This window comes from Triticum dicoccoides, chromosome 2B (genome assembly GCF_002162155.2).
Source record: "Triticum dicoccoides isolate Atlit2015 ecotype Zavitan chromosome 2B, WEW_v2.0, whole genome shotgun sequence".
Taxonomy (NCBI): Eukaryota; Viridiplantae; Streptophyta; class Magnoliopsida; order Poales; family Poaceae; genus Triticum; species Triticum dicoccoides.
In genome coordinates this window covers 115,973,466-115,981,999 of record NC_041383.1, presented here as the reverse complement: position 1 = coordinate 115,981,999, position 8,534 = coordinate 115,973,466, and positions in this window count along the sequence as shown.

The following is an 8,534-nucleotide window of genomic DNA, read 5'->3' as shown; positions in this document are numbered from 1 at the left end:
GCAACGACTGACGGCGTTCAAAATTCCCTTGTCCGTGCAATTATTGCAGAAAATTAAAATTGTGTTTTCCTCACGGCGGTCCTTTATCCTATCCATAACCAGGAGGAATCTGGCCCAGTAATGATGTACTGTTTCAGTGGGCTCTTGCTGATTTGAGATAGATCGCATATGTCTGGGTGGGTGGGTGGAATTAAGTCCGGAATCCTACCCATCTCGAGGCTCAAGGGCCGAGAAGTTTACGAATTTGGAAGCTCAGACCGTTGAACGTTGTCCAGCGAGTCTGGTCCGATGCCTGACTTTAGGTTCAGTGCTTGATCGAAGTCCGTCCCCCCGCGGGAATCCAGCATGGGGGGTTCGGAAGCCCGGACATGACTAGTTTTCAATATAGGAGAAGAGTCGCCGCGTTGTTCCTCTACCACCGCAACGTGGTGGGTAACCTGAGGAGAGTTAATCTCTCTCAGATCGGTTTTAAGCCCAATTTGATTGTAGTCTGTAGAGACTCCCAGGGCGACGATGCGATCCAAGAGTTCATTTACGGACGAGAGCTCTGTTGGATCCAGCTGTTCGGCGAATTCCGAGTTGACGTGAAGATTGCTTTTGATGACCCGAGAGGTCATCGTCGAAGCGGTGGCCGAACAGGCGGTCATGAGAAAACCACCCAGCCGGATAGTTTGGCCGGCGGCCAAGGCTCCTTTGGAGAAGATACCATCTTTGAAGACGGGAAGAGGCATCCTTCCTATTGGTGACGGCACAGAGGAACTCTCAATGAAAGCACCAATGTCGGTGTCAAAACCGGCGGATCTCGGGTAGGGGGTCCCGAACTGTGCGTATAGGCGGATGGTAACAGGAGACAAGGGACACGATGTTTTTACCCAGGTTCGGGCCCTCTCGATGGAGGTAAAACCCTACTCCTGCTTGATTGATATTGATGATATGGGTAGTGCAAGAGTGGATCTACCACGAGATCAAGGAGGCTAAACCCTAGAAGCTAGCCTATGGTATGATTGTTGTAATGGTTGTTCGTCCTACGGACTAAAACCCTCCAGTTTATATAGACATCGGAGAGGGCTAGGGTTACACAGAGTCGGTTACAATGGTAGGAGATCTACATATCCGTATCGCCAAGCTTGCCTTCCACGCCAAGGAAAGTCCCATCCGGACACGGGACGAAGTCTTCAATCTTGTATCTTCATAGTCTTGGAGTCCGGCCGATGATGATAGTCCGGCTATCCGGACACCCCCTAGTCCAGGACTCCCTCAGGTATCCTATGAAGATACACTCCTCCGATTTGGGTTCGAGCTTCTCAGCATAAAGCCTTTTGACATAAGTGTCGCAACCCCAAACTTTAAGAAACGATACCTTAGGTTTCTTGCCAAACCACAGTTCATACGGTGTCATTTGAACGAATTTAGACGGTGCCCTATTTAACATGAATGCAGCTGTCTCTAATGCATAACCCCAAAACGATAGTGACAAATCGGTAAGAGACATCATAGAACGTACCATATCTAATAAAGTACGGTTACGACGTTCGGGAACACCATTACGTTGTGATGATCCAGGTGGCGTGAGTTGTGAAAAAAGTCCACATTATTTTAAATGAAGGCCAAACTCGTAACTCAAATATTCACCTCCACAATTAGATTGTAGAAACTTTATTTTCTTGTTACGATGATTCTCTACTTCACTCTAAAATTCTTCCATTTAGTAGATATACCCATACCTACTCAAATCATTTGTGAAGGTCAGAAAATAACGATACCCGCCGCGTGCCTCAACACTCATCGTACTGCATACATCGGTATGTATTATTTCTTATAAGTCATTAGCTCGCTCCATTGTCCCGGAGAACGGAGTTTTAGTCATCTTTCCCATGAGGCATGGTTCACAAGTATCAAATGATTCATAATCAAGTGATACGTCTCCAACGTATCTATAATTTATGAAGTATTCATGCTAATATATTATCATTCTTGGATGTTTTACAATCAGTTTATAGGAACTTTATATCATTTTTTGGGACTAACCTATTGACCCAGTGCCCAGTGCTAGTTGCTTTTGGGGCAAAAGAAAGCCAGTGGGCCAAGGCAGCACTTGGGGGGCTGCTCGAGGGGAGCAGCACCCACCAGGGCATGCCAGGAGGCCTAGGCACGCCCTGGTGGGTGTTGCCCACCTCTGATGCCCCTCGGACCGCCTCTTTACCCTATAAAATCCCAAATATTCCAAAACCCTTGGGGGTAGCCCTAGATCAGAAGTTCCGCCGCCGCAAGGCCTCTGTATCCACGAGATCCAATCTAGACCCCGTTCTGGCACCCTGCCGGAGGGGGTAATCATTACCGGAGGCCATCTTCATCATCCCGGTGGCTACCACGATGAGGAGGGAATAGTCCACCCTCGGGACTGAGAGTTTGTACCAGTAGCTATGTGTTTAATCTCTCTCTGTCACTCTCTCTCTCGTGTTCTTGAGATGTCACGATCTTGATGTATCGCGGGCTTTGTTAATATAGTCGGATCATATGGTGTTTTCCCCTCTCTATCTTGTTGTGATGAATTGAGTTTTTCCCTTTGAGATTTTGTTGTTATCGGATCGAATACTTTCATGGAATTGAGAACACTTGATATATGTCTTGCAATTGAATACTCGTGGTGACAATGGGGTATCGTATTGATTCACTTGACATATGTTTTGGCACTCAACTCGCGTATTCCCGCGGTGACATTGGGGTGATCTATGCATAGGGGTTGATGCACGTTCTCGTCTTTTGTTTCTCCGGTAGAAATCTTGGGGCACTCTTTGAAGTTCTTTTTGTTGGATTGAGTATTATGAATATGAATTTGCTTTGGTGTTATTTTAGTACGAACTCTAGGATAGATCGAACGGAAAGAATAACTTTGTGTTATTTTAGTACAAACTCTTGAATAGATCGAACGGAAAGAATAGCTTTGAGGTGGTCTCGTACCCTACAAACAATTTATTCTTATGTTCTCCGCTAGGTAGGAACTTTGGAGTGATTCTTCATCGCACTATGAGGGATAATCATATGATCCAACTATGTTAGCATTGTTGAGAGATTGCACTAGTGAAAGTATGCACCCTAAGCCTCATTTTCCATCATTGCAATACCGTTTTTGTGCCCGTTTACTATTTTCTACCTTGCTGTTTTTAATTATTCAGATTATAAAAATATATTTCTACCATCCATATTACACTTTTATCACCATCTCTTCACCGAACTAGTGCACCTATACAATTTGCCATTATGTTGGGTGTGTTGGGGACACAAGAGATTTCTTGTATTTGGTTGCAGGGTCGTTTGAGAGAGACCATCTTCATCCTACACCTCTCATGGATTGATAAACCTTAGGTCATCCACTTGAGGGAAAATTGCTACTGTCCTACAGAACTCTGCGCTTGGAGGCCCAACACGTGTCTACAAGAATAAAGTTGTATAGTAGACATGAAGCTCTTTTCTGGCGTTGTTGCCGGGGAGGTGAGTGCTTGAAGGTATATCTTTAGATCTTGCAATTGAATCTTTTAGTTTCTTGTTTTATCACTAGTTTGGTTCATAAAAGAAAACTACAAAAAATGGAATTGAGGTTGCATCATATTATTGATCATTTTTATGATGTCTTTCTTGAAAATGATGGTTCGGAAAATTGTGCTCAATTGTTAGAAGAAGAACTCAATAAAATGTTTGGCACAAATTATTTGAATGATGAGCATGATTGCAATATTGTTAGTATGAATTCTTTGAATATCCAAAATGCTAATGATGTTTGCACTAGCCATGATAATGATGTCTCCTATAAGAATGTCAATTCTTGCGGAGTAAATTGGGAGTGCACACACACACCAAAAAGGGAAGATAGATTTTGTAAGAAGCATAAATATTTAGAAACAAAAAGGTTGCAAGAGAGGCTAGATGATTGTGCTGAAAGATTTAATATTTTTCGCCATCCTTGTGAACTTTGTAATGAACGTGGTCCTTTAAATCTCCAATGCTATTTGTTTCATGATCAAATCGTGTCCAAAAATTGTGATAACTTGATTATCCTTGAGCATCATAAAGATCTTAGTCTTATTTTAGGGTATGAAGAAATGAAACGTATAACTAAGGGTATTCCAAAATTTAATCTCAATAGAATTCTTGATTTTGATCTAGAGGAAATTTATATGTTTTGTGCGGAAAATTGCATTGAGAATCCTTATATTGCCAACTATCTAAAGACAAGAAAACAAATAGAGTATGAAGAGAGTACTAATGAAAGGGAAAATATTTCCCAATACCCTCCTCGTGTTTATTATGATGAATCGGGTAATGAGGAGGAGCTTCCTATCCAATCAATCTCTTCAACAACAAGCTCGAAAAAATTGATTAAACCCACACGTGAGGTGGTCAAGAAGAAAAATAAAAGAAGAAAAGGTAGAGGTAAAAAGGTAACTCTCTCAAGTAATATTGCTCCTATCACCATTGTGCCTCATGAAAGTAAATCAAATATGTTGATGGAGGATGATGATATTGAGTATGATTTCGTGATGCCTACTACTTGTTGTGATGATTATGATTGGGAAGACAATGATGTCTCTTATGACCATGAAGATCTTTTTGGAACTTGCTTGGAAGAATATGATAATAATGTTTGTTATACCATTGGTGCCATTCATGTTATTTATAAGAATGACTATGATGATATGCAAAACCACAAGCTTGAGGATGCTATGTTTGATCAGTATGAAATGTTTGAAGATTTATTTGCTGAAAATAATGCTTGTCCCAAGCTTGGGGATGCTTTGCATAATGAATATGATCCTTTGATTCCTTCTACTTTCGATAAGAAAATTTATTATGATGATAGCATGCCTCCTATTTATGATGATTACAATGATGAAAGTGGGTTTGGAAGAGTGTCAACTCTAGGTAGTAGTGATCCCACTATTTTGGAGGGTGTCGAATCTTATTACAATATTGATGAAAGTGGATTTGGAGAGGTCATGACTTTATTTAGTGATACATCCACTATTTTGGAAGAGGTTTCAATTGACTATGATGAGAACAAAGTTGCTACTTATGATGACATGTATGCCATAAAGAGTGATAAATCTTCTATGCTTTTGGATCATGAAAAGAATGATTTATGTGATGGTTATATGGATGATCTATTCATGATGCTATTGGAAATTATTATGAGAGAGGAACTTATGATTTATGATGCTCTTGTTATGTTTCAACTTTTATCTTTTATGCGAGCATCATTGAAATCATCATGCCTAGCTAAAAGGCATTAAAGAAAAGCGCTTGTTGGGAGACAACCCAACACTTTTACCTACTGTTTTTGTGTGTTCACATGATTAGGCTACTGTAGTAATCATGTTTTATTGTCTTTGTTTCAATAAAGTGCCAAGTAAATCCTTTGGGACCATGTTGGGTGATGGTTGATTTGATCTTGCTGAAAAACAGAAACTTTTGCGCTCATGAAAGTAACTCTCATTTTTAAAAGAAGAGTGTTTTTGAGTTGATTCTTTTTGAATAAGATTAATATACAAATTGCTCACGTGGTCCAATTATTTTCATAATTTTGGGGGTTAGGGAAGTATGATGAATCTTGTATTCTTTACAGATTGTACTATTTTGGCAGATTGCTGTTATGGTTGCCTTGTTTGCATATGTTTGCTTGTTTGATGATTCTATTTGAGGATAGGACTATTAAATATGCAGAGGCATTTAGTATGCAATGTTGAATAATAATTTTAGTGATTTGCTACGGTAGAGAATGATAAGGTTATTGCATTGGTTTATACAAACTTACCTCACGAGTTCTTGTTGAGCTTTGTGTGGATGAAGTTTTGAGATTTAGGGAAACCGTGATATGAGAGGAATTAAGGAGACACAAAAGCTCAAGCTTGGGATGCCCAAGGCTTCCCAAGCTAATATTCCAATAAGTCTCAAGCATCTAATCTTGGGGATGCCCCGGTAGGCATCCCACCTTTCTTCTTCAACAATTATCGGTTAGTATCGGTTGAGCCTAAGTTCTTGCTTCTTCACATGAGTTGTGCTATTCTTGGAATGTCATTTTGTTTTGTTTTTCTTGCTATTTTAATAAAATACTTAGATATAAAAGTTTTAAATAAAAGAGAGTCCTCAAATAGCTACCCATTTACATAACTACTCACTTGATCTTCACTTATATCTTTTTGGAGTAGTTTGTCATTTACTCTCGTGCTTCACTTATATCCTATGAGTAAATTGTTGAATGAATTGAATATCTGATACGTCTCCAACGTATCTATAATTTTTGATTGTTCCATGCTATTATATTACCCATTTTGGATGTTTATGGGCTTTACTTTACATTTTTATATCATTTTTGGGACTAACCTACTAACCGGAGGCCCAGCCCGAATTGCTTTTTTTTGCCTATTTCGGTGTTTCAAAGAAAAGGAATATCAAACGGAGTCCAAACGGAATGAAACCTTCGGGAGCGATCTTTTTGGAACAAACGCAACCCAGGAGACTTGGAGTGGACGTCAAGAAGCGAACGAGGCGGCCATGAGGGTGCCCGGCGCGCCCCAGGGGGGTGGGCGCGCGCCCCACCCTCGTGGGCCCCTCGTGGCTCCACCGACCTACTTCTTCCTCCTATATATATCCACGTACCCCGAGAACATCCAGGAGCACCACGAAAACCTAATTCCACCGCCGCAACCTTCTGTATCCGTGAGATCCCATCTTGGAGCCTTCGTCGGTGCTTCGCCGGAGGGGAATCGACCATGGAGGGCCTTTACATCATCTTCAAGGCCTCTCCGATGAGTTGTGAGTAGTTTACCACAGACCTTCGGGTCCATAGTTATTAGCTAGATGGCTTCTTCTCTCTCTTTGATTCTCAATACAAAGTTCTCCTCAATCTTCTTGGAGATCTATTCGATGTAACTCTTTTTGCGGTGTGCTTTTTGAGATCCGATGAATTATGGGTTTATGATCAAGTTTATCTATGAGAAATATTTGAATCTTCTCTGAATTCTTTTATGTATGATTGGTTATCTTTGCAAGTCTCTTCAAATTATCAGTTTGGTTTGGCCTACTAGATTGATCTTTCTTGCAATGGGAGAAGTGGTTAGCTTTGGGTTCAATCGTGCGGTGTCCTTTCCCAGTGATAGCAGGGGCAGCAAGGCACATATTATATTGTTACCATCGAGCATAAAAAGATGGGGTTTATATCATATTGCATGAGTTTATCCCTCTACATCATGTCATCTTGCTTAATGCGTTACTCTGTTCTTATGAATTTAATACTCTAGATGCAGGCAGGAGTCGGTCGATGTGTGGAGTAATAGTAGTAGATGCAGAATCATTTCGATCTACTTGTTATGGACGTGATGCCTATATACATGATCATGCCTAGATATTCTCATAACTATGCACTTTTCTATCAACTAGGTAATTGTCTGTGCGTTGCTACGGGTGTAAAAATATTTTGATTGTTACACACTAATTGTGCAAGCGTGTATCTTCAGAATCCGCACGCATAAATCATGCTTCGATTTTGCAGGAAAACATTGTAGACTTTTTTTTTCCTCAAAAGTTCATGTTTTCCTCCATTCGTCTCCACAACCCAAACTTGCCACCGTTAAAAGCGCATCAGGCACCCCACGGGTACGGGTTTGGGCGAAAAATATTGAGATGGGTACGGGTTTGATCATGCATTACCCATACCCTGCAGGCGCCATGTTGGAGCAAAGTGTTTCCTGTTGGTGGGTCTGCTCGACTAAGGTGTACTATGTCAATTAAAAAATATTTAATTATCCATGGCAATCATCAAAGGTAAACTGATTTACTAATATAAGTTAATCTAAATATTATGTCGCGTTCTCAACTTCTCCCTTGTGGCTTCTTTCTCTTTCTTCCCTTTGCTCCGTTGAGTACCTTCTGAAATTCACAACGAGTAGCAAGAAAAAAATTAGTACATTGGAGAAGCTTATCTTAAGAGAAATTTTATACAAGTCAAAATTTAGTATCTTGAGAAAAACTTGCAATCGATATAAAAGACTGTGATTTCTGCATAAAAATAATACAAATTATATTTTTTCTTAAAAAGCTGACAAAAAACACCTTTATTGTATCTCAATGCCCGATGTAAGTCCAAACAAGTGGCAACGAATAGAAAAGAGGTTAATCACTTCATGAACTGAAAGCTCTTAAGGCAATATATCCTTTCTCAATATATCATAATAATTCCAGCGCTTATCTCCTAAATTCTCAAGCAAGCATTTTCTCCTAAAGAAAAATTGGTGAAGAATTTCATACTACAAGTAAATTAGAGAATAGATTAAAGTATCATACGAGAATTAAATGTGTGTTTTTAATCGACAAAACAAACTCTAGATGGTTTATGCCTACAGCTGCTCCTTCGATGCCAGCAGCAGGCTAAATCATTTACCTTCTTTTGGTTTCTATTATTCCTGTGATATATATATATATATATATATATATATATATATATATATATATATATATATATATATATATATATATATATA